The 10,942-nt window shown below is 52.5% G+C and overlaps 1 protein-coding gene across 2 annotated transcripts in view; it reads left to right on the top strand.

Moving 5' to 3' along the window:
* Positions 1–4,254: 4,254 nt before the first annotated feature.
* The window catches only part of LOC106813228 (ctenidin-1-like), a 9,537-nt gene continuing 2,849 nt past the window's right edge, over positions 4,255–10,942 (top strand). The window contains exon 1 of one of the 2 annotated variants that reach the window (XM_014817309.1): positions 4,255–4,408. The gene's annotated coding sequence lies outside the window, so the exon portion shown is untranslated. The remainder of the gene's footprint in view (positions 4,409–10,942) is intronic. The other variant, XM_014817308.1, reaches the window with a different exon arrangement.

The following is a 10,942-nucleotide window of genomic DNA, read 5'->3' as shown; positions in this document are numbered from 1 at the left end:
TATACGCTTCGACGCTGTTTTCCGCATACTGCCGCGCCGAAGCGATAAAGGTGGAAGGATGGAGGAGCTGATAGCGTAGCAGGGCGGACCGCACCGTGTGTCGTTACAACTCACGTTTAATGTGTTGGCACCTCCTGTCATTCCACCTGAGGTGCACAACTTACGTGGTATTACCAGTCAGTCCATATATTCATCATTTATTCGTAGTGCGACAATGATACCCGAAGAGTAGTCAATATAAGATGCACCTCCACCCCTGCACTCTCTCCCCCCGCTGCCAACACTGCCCCTGTGCCCCCCCCGTGCACACATCCCCCCGTTGCACACCCTCCGTGAACACACCCCCGCGCACACACTGCCGTGCAAACCTTCCCCACTGAAGCGCGCACAGTCTTCCTCTGTCTGCACTTAACATTACATCCTCCTAGCTAACTAGCCCCTTAATGTCCTCCCTTACGATCGTACGATCTCTATAACGTGGTCCCTGGTTGCATCCCATGTAACAGCAGTACGATGCGGCGACGCTCCCGCTTTCTGGTCCGGCTCGGGTTTTCCACGAACCACCCTGTGAAAGTCGCCGGCGATCACCTGTGAAAGTTTTGCCCCCGATTTCGGGAATGAGGGCCGTCCCTGCTAATTAGCATTGTTCTAGCAGCGCCGACGTTTACGACGCGCTGTGGAGAACACTTACGGCCTATGTGGGATTATGCACGAGATTGGTGAAGGTGAATGGGCGGTGAACGGCGGAGGCGCTAAAACAGGAAATGTATAGTCACAGTCTTATAGCGTCGTTCGTTCATTCATGCCCCGGTGATGTATGCACGTCATATTACGACACACACACATGCAGCAGTGTCAGGACGTGCCTGGCGAGATCCAAGCAGCAGCTCGGTTTCTATTTCTTAGTCCGCTTACACAAAGACACCGTACTATTATAATATTATAGAGAGAGAGAGAGAGGAAGCGAGAGAGAGATGGAGAGAGGGGAAATCGCACGGCACACACGATAACACACACTATACACTCGCGCGCGCGCACGCACACACACACACCACACACACACACACCAGACACACACACACACATACCCCCCCCCCCCCACACACACACACACACGCACACGCACACACCACCACACACACACACACCACACAACACACACACACACACACAACACACAACACACACCACACACACACACACACACACACACACACGGCCACACACACACACACTATACTATATTATATTGGTAGATAGATAAATAGATTGAGAGATAGAAAGAGACAGAGTGATAAATAGATTCATACCTTCAGAAGTAGATAATAGGGAATCATATTATCCCTAATCTATTATCCCTACCTATCTATTAATTCTATTATCCGTTCCCTATTATCTACTTCTGATAACTTCCTACTGGCCATACTTCCTTCATACCGCGAGCAAGAACGTGACCTCTGAGAAAAAAAATCACGTAAAACAAGGCCAGATTCTCTCGCCCGATAGTAACTGCTGAGCCTGCCTGAATGCAGTCGCCGGCTCTTGCACACTGGCCACAGTAATGCCCCTAACAAATTCTCGGCTGGCCAGTAGATGAGACGATAAGTTACCCCCTCCCCCCCTCTTTCCATACACACACACATGCACGCAGAAGGATAGCCTCGCTTGCAGGTGGACAGAGAGAGCGGTGGTACGCTCGAGAGAGAGAAAGGCCAGCGTCAGTTCAAAAGTCGACTCGTGGGGAGGTCAGATAATGCGCGCAGATACTCTTCCCCTGTGACACACTCAGTCAGCCGTGGTGGACTGGCGCTCGCCGAAAGCCATTCATGCTCCTCTGACCTCCGACAAAAGGATGGCCACCGCCGCTGCCGTCCGCGGCGGCCGACGGGGCCGCCATCTTGCCAGCACCGCCGCAGTAAGCCAGAATGACGACATAATTCGCTATTATGACGATGGCGAGTCGTCACCGAATCTGAAAGCACGACGGGGTGTCGGCTGGGTCACTCCTGCCACGCCGCCAGGGGAGATCTAGGCTATGGACACCGGGGGTGGGGTGAGGGAGTGGGTGAAAGAGAGGGAGTGTTGGCTGCACAAAGGGACTTGGCGCTCCAATTGCACGCACGTGAATGTAAATGTGAAATTGTCGCGAGTGATTCGGCGGCGACACAATAAATGGTCGTCGGTCATCATCCCCCTTGCTCTACCTAACCACATCTCTTCCCCACCGCCATCCCCCCAGCACTCCCCACTCCACTACAATTTGCACTAGCCCATCACCCGCGCCACGCCACAATCACCACCCAACCCGGGGCAGACATATTTATCTGTTACCAATGTACCGTCTTTAAATTAATAAATAAACAATAAATAATAAATAACCCCAATCGAACCCACCTGACCCACCACCCTACCCACTACTCCACCCCACCCACCATATTCCACCGACACCTCACCCCCGCCCCACCCTACCCTACCCCACTACCCACTACCCACTACCCCACCCCACCCACCCACCCTACCCACCCCACCTCACTACCGCACCCACCCCATAGCACCAAGCATCTTTCGATGTCAGAGACACAGTTAAAGCCAACAACTTCTACCCACACCCCACTTGCTACCCCACCCACACACCCCACCTCAGCCCCACGCCACCCAGCACACTTTAATGTTAGAATACAGTAAAGCACAACAACCACAACCCACACCCTACTCCACCCCTCCACCCCACCACCCACCACCCTTCACCCCACCCCACCCCCATCCCTTTCCGAATGCCAGAATACAGTAAAATAACTAAAACCCACCTCACCCCCACTACCCAACCCACCTAACCACATACCCCATCCCACCCCACCCAACCCACCCACCCCACCCACCCACCCACTACCGCCACCCACCCCCACCCCGTACCTTCCAATGCCAGAATACAGTCTAAAAGACAACAACACCCAACCCCCCACGCAACCCCACCTGAAGCCCCCCCAGCATACCGCACCTCCCCACGCAAAATACAGTAAAGCCAAACAACCACCCTAACCCCTCTCCCACCCCACCCACCTCACTCACCCCGCACCCCACCCAGCACCTTCCATGCACAATACAGTAAAGACAATACGCAATTGCACTCGCATCGGCCGTGGGAGATTCGACTCGTCTATAATCCTGTGCGCAAACACAGGTATACCCTGGCGACGTACGCGGGATTAATAAGGGGAAAGAAGCGGACTATAACAGCAGCAGCACTAGCCGACGGTTACACCAGCATTACCACACCACCACCATTCATTACATTCGCTCACGGCGAGTCTAGATTTATCTCCGCCTGTAACGACTGTAACTTTAACTGTAACCTTAACTGTAACTGTGCCGGCGACGACGACGAAATAGAGCCGCGGAGACACGTTATACGGGGCGCACGCACGACGTAACGCATCGTGTGTCTCGCTGAGGGTCGCCTGAGGGCCGCGCCGAACTGCGAAATGCTGCGTCACGGTTGCGTCGTCTACGCCCGACCGCGGCGACGACGATCGGGAATAACGGTCGCCGACCGACGTTGCGACGTCGGATTCCCGCTGCGCCGACGACGACGACGAGCGACGACGACCGACGACGACGACGACGACGAGACGGACGACGACGACGACGGACGAGCGACGACGACGACGACGACGAACGACGGCGAAGAGATGGACCGACGCTACGACGTCGTCGTCTCTTTATCTCTCGCTCCCGCCGACGCACCCGCGCTTACGTCGCCGCGGCAACTCGCACCTACCGATCTCCAGTCAGTCTTGACCTAGAGAATTTACGAAGCTAAACGGTTTCCTAATTGCCAACGGGAGACTTGAAAGGCACCCGAAAAGCTTGTTGAAATGATGCTCTTTCAGCGGCCCGAGAGCACGAGGCTTTGCGATAAACCACGACAGTCCGAGCCCTGTTATTGTTGTACGTGCGCATGCGCTTCACCCGCCTCGTTGCGATTCCTTTCACGTAGTAGTAGTTAGTGTACACTTCTAAGTCACATTCGTGTGCTTTTCGCCCCCGTCCCGCAGCCGTTCCCACAGCGCTTTTGTTTTCTATACCCACAGGGTAGCTTTTATCTTTATTATCTTCTTACGAGTGTATCAGAGAGACGCGATGACATGACCGGGCGTTGCAGTACGAGTCACGTGACTGGGTCTGACCGCCGCGTCATCGGCGGGCCTGATCCGGAATTGTTTGCGCGTATATAAGCGGCGCGCCGGCCGAAAATGAGATTGTCTGTGACCCAGTGTCGGTAGAGCTTTAATGGTGGTGTAGTTTAGCGAGCACACCTCATCGTAGTAGCAGCGCAGCAGCAGCAGCCATCGAGGCAAACAGCGCATCGTCATCAACGTCATCAGCATCAATCGAAGGTAGGAAAAACGTGAGGCACTATACTATACTGCCGCTGCTGCGTTTACGTAATGTAGCGCGGCCGGTTGATGACTCTCGTCAATTGCCGGCCGCCTGCATTAGAGGCACTAATCTCTCTGTCTCTCTGTCTCTCTCTCTCTCTCTTTTTTCTTCGTCTGTCGGTCTCTCTCTCCTTCTCTCTCTCTGTCTGTCTGTCTCTCTCTCTCTCTCTCTCTCTTCTCTTCCTCTCTCTCTTCTCTGTCTGTCTGTCTGTCTGTCTGTCTGTCTGCTCTGGCTGTCTCTCTCCTCCTCTCTCTCTCTCTGCTCTCTCTCGTCTCTCTTCTCTCTCGCTGCTCACTCTCGCTCTCTCCCTCCCTCTCTTCTCTCTCTCTCTCTCTCTCTCTCTCTCTTTCTCTCTCCGGCTCTCTATTTCTCGCTTGCTCACTGATTCTTGATGTGGTATTCTGGTTGTTTCTGAGTGTGGATAAACGGATAAAAATTCCAACTTGCGAAATTCCCGCGTCGATCTGTTTTGGAACGCTCCTGTTTAGGTGCATTGCCAACAGATGGCGCAGCATGTCAGCTGAGTCGTGTTAAGCGCGCATCGGCCGAATGCTGTTTTCGAAGATCGCTGAGATAAGTTGTACGTTAGTTGCGTACAACACGGATAGCTTATCCAACGATCTAACTTTAAATTGAGAATTTTATTCAATGTTGGGGATGACACTCGTCTATGCGTTCTACTTGTAAGGATAGATACTACTGATTTATTTGAGTATATTTAATAACTAATCGCCATTTAATCTCTAATTAACTCATGGAAGCGTGTTAGAAAATTTCGTATTTTAGGCAAAATATTTTACAATAATAGTTATGTGTATAAGAGCCAACGCTTAAGCATTAAATGCCAATAATCTCTACCTCAGTGTGTACCTGAATTTGAATCGGTATCTAGTTTAAATTAACGTGTACATCTGAAATGACAGCGTATTCAGTTCAAATAAGCGGGTAACTTAAATGGCGATAAAAGCTCGGAATTTTACAACGTGCAATCAAACAGAAACGCGCCACACGCGTGGCAGGAGAGAGTAAGTAAAGGGTTAGGGTAGTCAAGCGACCCCATCAGGTGCGACTGTTAGTGCCACCAGTTACTGTGACAATGAAATCGCGGGCGCGAAGTGTCCCGAACGTGGAATGGCGGCCACCGTGTCACCAAAGCGACTCCACTTACCGCCGACACAGAAAATACACCGACTAATTACATCCAGTCAACATTATCAATTTTTTGGCGATCGGAGAGAGAGGTGAGCTATGAAAGAGGACGAGGGGTCACAGATCTCGCTATTTCTGGCACACGTTTAGTGTCATTTATATAGCGTATGCGGATGGATAGCATGATAACTTAACAATGCTGCGTGCAGCGTGGTAAACGGTTCCGTGACCGACAACAGGAGCGCGCACCGCGGCAATTGTGCGTAAAAGCCCGTCAACTTTGTCGCTGAGAGGGTCATGCAGTAGTATTTTCCTGTAATTTGTTTTGGTGGTACATGTGTGTGTGTGTGTGTACGTGTGCGTGTCCGGGAACAATGTTTGTGTCTGTGCGTCTGTGCGCGCGTGTATATGTTAATACATGTATGCGTGTGTATGTATGTGTATGGTATGCGCGTGTGCGTGTGGGTGCGTGTGCCTAAAACAGAGAGGTAGAGAGCAAAAGAAAGAAAGGGGGAGCGTAAGGGAGGGTCAGACAGATAAATAGAAATGGGCAACTGGGGAGACGTAAATCGAGATAGGGAGAGCGAGAGAGATAGCAGGTAGAGGGAGAAAGGGAGAGATAGGAAGGAGAAGGAAGAATGAGCCTAATTGATTGATATTCCTTCAAACCTAACGTTTAATCACCCAATGTGTGTGCGTATGCGTGTGTGTGTGTGTATGTGTGTGTGTGTGTGTGTGTGTGTGTGTGTGTGTGCGTGCGTGCGTGCGTGCGTGAGTGTGCGCGTGTGTGTGTGTGTGTGTGTGTGTGTGTGTGTGTGTGTGTGTGTGTGTGCGCGTGCCTGCGAGCGTGCGTGAGTGTCTGCCGGTGATGCGTTGCGCGCGCACTCCCGCGTGTGTGTTCACACATTCTTTATTCCCACTCTTGACAAAGTCGTTCCGCTTCTCGCCAAACACAATTCACCCCCCCCCCTCCACCCGCCGCACTCCGATCTAAGATCAGACGGCGGCAACCAGTACTTCCGAGTTGAAGCTTGAATGCAGCTGATTTCACATCACGTGAAAGCCCGGGGCCATTGTTACTACGGTGTATAATATATACAGGCGCTGTCATGCCGTTGGTACTAGCGTGATCTTAAGCTTCTTCGGGTGCAAGTAGGCCGTGTGGTTGCCGCTAGTGCGGCAGACAGAAATACTGGAGGAAGTTGGCTAAGAAGAAGAAGGAAACGAATAAGAAGAACGGAGAAAAAGAAGAAGAAGAACGAAGAAGGCAACGACGATCACACTCGCTTGCCCTTTGCGTCAACGCGGAAAACATAGGTCGAGAGCTTATATTATGATGCTGAAATTAAGAAATAGATTAGGCGTTAGCTTCGCGCTGCTACGGTGATCCCCGCTCCGTGAACCGGTCCGCAATGATGCTTATCCAAGCGCGCTCTCTATTTGGTTTATATCAAGTTAGTTCTAGTGAAGCATTAATGAGTGAGAATGAGGTTAGTGTCTGCAAATACAGAAACACATGCGATCTCCGTCTGTCCGTCTGTCTGTCTGTCTCTCTCTCTCTCTCTCTCTCTCTCTCTCTCTCTCTCTGTTTCAGTCTCGCCCTCTTTCTTTCTCTTTTCTACCCTTCTTCATCTTCTCTCTCTCCCTCCCCCTCTCCCTTCCCCCCCTTTCTCTCTCTCTCTCTCTAATCAGCACCAGGACGTACTGGTGGAGTTATGCTATCGGCGCCACGCCAACAGCTGAGCTTTCTGCACTATAGGACACAATGGCAGCGTTAAAGAGCCGCGAATAGTTACGTTAGATATAAGCTGTATGATACAGACGGTATGTTCGGCTTCACTACTCTAACTGTATTACTACTTAGTGTAGTGAAGCGGAACCGGAGCCGCCTGTATCATACAGGTTACGTTAGATACGAATAGTTAGATCACGTGCTTAGTGGCTCCCGTCGAGCCGAGCGAACAAAAGGCACGCAATATGGCCGCCGCCGCAGCCGCGAAGGTGAGAACGGGGCAGCGGCGCTAGCGGTCACGCAGGAACGCGGAAGCTGCAGCAGGGATTATGTTACCGCACAATGCCCGCTAGACGGCGGGCATGCCTGCCTCGCCGTGGCCTGGATGAGGGCGATGATGACGATAGTGATGACGATGATGATGATGATGATGACGATGATGATGATGATGATGATGATGATGATGATGATGATGATGATGATGATGATGACGATGATGATGATGATGATGATGATGATGATGACCGCTACAGTGGTTTCGCCGGCATGTAGACTCGCCTGCGCACGAAGTGCAAAGAACAGAAGCAGGTTCCTTTTTCTTTTTTCTTTTTTCTCGTGACCTTTGCTCGTCGTTCTAGATGCCGCAGTCGACACAGTCGGGTTTTCCTAAGATGCAACGCATCGCGTGGATAAACTGGAGCGCGCTCGCTCGACCCTTTATCTCACGCGCGCATCTACAAATTCTCTGATCTGCCAATGCGGATGTTAGATGATTATCAGACGTGAACGGTAGCACACTATCAACATGGGTTAGAGCAGGCCCCGCGGCCCTAACCCGCGCGTTCATTCTCTACCTTCGGGTTTTAAAGATGCGAAAGTTGATAATTTCACAAAGCTGTTAGGCTAATTTTATAAAGCTTCATGAAGCGTTTCACTTCTAATGTCTAATCGATCTTCATCGTTTAATGGGTGGTTGAGGATATTGTAAATTAGCTGTCTGTGATTACGATGATGGTCTTCGGGTTTTCTTTATTACTTGTCAGAATCAAACATAATAGGAACTTCAGCAAGATCATTACACATGGTATCGCACATCAGATCTCGTCGACACCCATCGGAGTATTTTATTCTTTTGTCCAAATCAAACACTACAGCGGATTCAGCAGAATAAGGGGTCTTCACTTCAGATATAATTGAACCCCATCATGGTATTTCATTCAGGTGTACGAATCGAACATAACAGGAAATTTTTTGCATGATAATGGGGGGTTCACTTCAGATGCAATCGAGTCCCATCAGGATGTTTCATTCATTTGTACGAATCAAACATAAACGACAATTCAGCATAATAAGGGTTGTTTAGCGTTTCTGAACTATAATCAATACCCGTTGGGGTGAGTGGGTGGTTATATGTGGGTGGTTGGTTAGGTGTAGTGTCATTCAGCTGTTGTGGTTCGCTATGAGAGATGTGAAGGGTACGTGCAGGTGCGCATGCACGCACAGACGCGGGACACGAGCGCGTGCTCAGGGATTACTGACTACGCTAATAGCAGGATGTCTGGCCAGCTTTAGGGGTCAATCGCACACATACGGGGGGCGACCCGCTTAGAGACCCGATTCATCGCGTGCGATGTCAGCCAGGCGTTTTCCATTCATCCTCCTCACGCGCTCCCACCCCCCTGCCCCCTCCCTCTCTGCTGGCCCTCTCCGTGCACCGCCCGCCGGGGTTCGTTCCACACATGCGCGCTCTCTCGTGTGTAAGAGGCGGCGCGCACCTGAGAGCAGGGGGAGGCGGGGGGAGGGGGAGGGGGGAGTTAGAAAGATCGAGAGAGAAAGATCTATTGATGTTCGAAATTGATTTTCCGCTCGAGCGCCGTCGTCCGTAATTCCCCGAACCGGCGCTGCTGCGGCTGCCGCTGCTGCCGATTCAACAGTGATTTCTTTGTGCGCGCACTTACTTCCGACATGCATCCGTGTGCTGTGCCGGCACGGGAGTTGCGCGCGTACGCCGCCGCTGTCGCTGCGGTCGCTTCCTGGCAGTGATATCGTGAGGATACACGAGCAGAGAATGTAATCGCGCTAAATCTCCGATCGTGCTGCTGCTGCTGCGCGGTCACTGTCCAACTACGCGCCTCGTCGTCCTCCCGGCTTACACATACGCGCCTGCGCGCACCCACACGCCCACGCGCGCACCCACACGCGCGCACCCACACGCGCGCACTCACACGCGCGCACCCACACGCCCACGCGCGCACCCACACGCGCGCACACACGCAACACCTATATACGTCTACGCACGCACACGCACCTACACGTCTATATACGCACACGCGCACACGCACATACACGCTCGCACACACGCAACACCTATACGCGTCTACGCACGCACACGCACCTACACGTCAATATACGCACACGCGCACACGCACATACACGCTCGCACACACGCAACACCTATACACGTCTACGCACGCACACGCACCTACACGTCTATATACGCACACGCGCACACGCACATACACGCTCGCACACACGCAACACCTATACGCGTCTACGCACGCACACACACCTACACGTCAATATACGCACACGCGCACACGCACATACACGCTCGCACACACGCAACACCTATACGCGTCTACGCACGCACACACACCTACACGTCAATCTGTGCTCGTTGATTTGTTAAGCGGCCGGTGGCTGGGCGTCGACGGGGAGCGAACGACTGAGAAGCCGAGAGTGGCGACTCTGTGTCATGCGCGCCATCTACCGCGAAATGACGGCGAAACGAAGTTTGCGTCGCGAGCAGCCATGCGATGTGTACCGGGGCGTGTGCCATGATGATTAGCTGTGTGTGTGCGCGGCGGTGTTGGTGTGTGGCCTGGTGTGTGTGTTGTGTGTGTGTGTGTGTGTGTTGTTGCCGTGTGTGGGATGCCTGTGCGTGCGTGGTTCGTGTGCGTGGCTCCGCGCGTCAGTGCGCCGCGCCGGGCTCGCGGTCGGGCTGTGTGCGGATGTGCCGTGCGTAGGCGTGGTCGGCGCGCGGCTCGGTATCAGAAAACAATAACACTTGGGGAATCGAATCTTTGGTCGCCGACCTGCGGCCGCTTACTCGGGTCACAATAGTGTGCATTTAAATGGATTTCGGTATTCATGTTATCAATGAATAGGCGTTAAATTATGGACTGGGTGTTAGGGGTTCGCACTGTATCAGAACTGATCTCGACGAGGGACAACGAGTACCGCGAGTAGCCTTCTAACTATCTTGCCGGCGTCCTGAAATTCACTGGCACCAACATTAAAACATCTCTGCCCGACTTTCTCAAGCTATCCTTAGCCTTTTCTCTTATGGTCGATAAGGAACTGGACGGAACTGGGAACTGGGAACTGAGGATACGAGACAAACCTGCGTGTACTATAGTTCTGTTCCTTATTCGAACTGGGACCGTTATGTCCATATGCGTCGCTGCACGTGCTTGTGTGATTGGAACCGAGGGGTGCGCAGGGGGAGGGGACTGCGGGGGGAACCTGGTAAGGGAGGAAGAAAGGGCGGGAAGATCCTGGGTAAGCGTAAGTGGGGGGGTGCGGTAAGTAGGGTGGCCGGGAAGCTGGGTTAAAAGGGGG

The sequence above is a fragment of the Priapulus caudatus genome, unplaced genomic scaffold (genome assembly GCF_000485595.1).
Source record: "Priapulus caudatus unplaced genomic scaffold, Priapulus_caudatus-5.0.1 Scaffold742, whole genome shotgun sequence".
In the NCBI taxonomy this organism is placed as follows: domain Eukaryota; kingdom Metazoa; phylum Priapulida; class Priapulimorpha; order Priapulimorphida; family Priapulidae; genus Priapulus; species Priapulus caudatus.
This window is presented reverse-complemented; position numbering and strand designations above follow the sequence as displayed.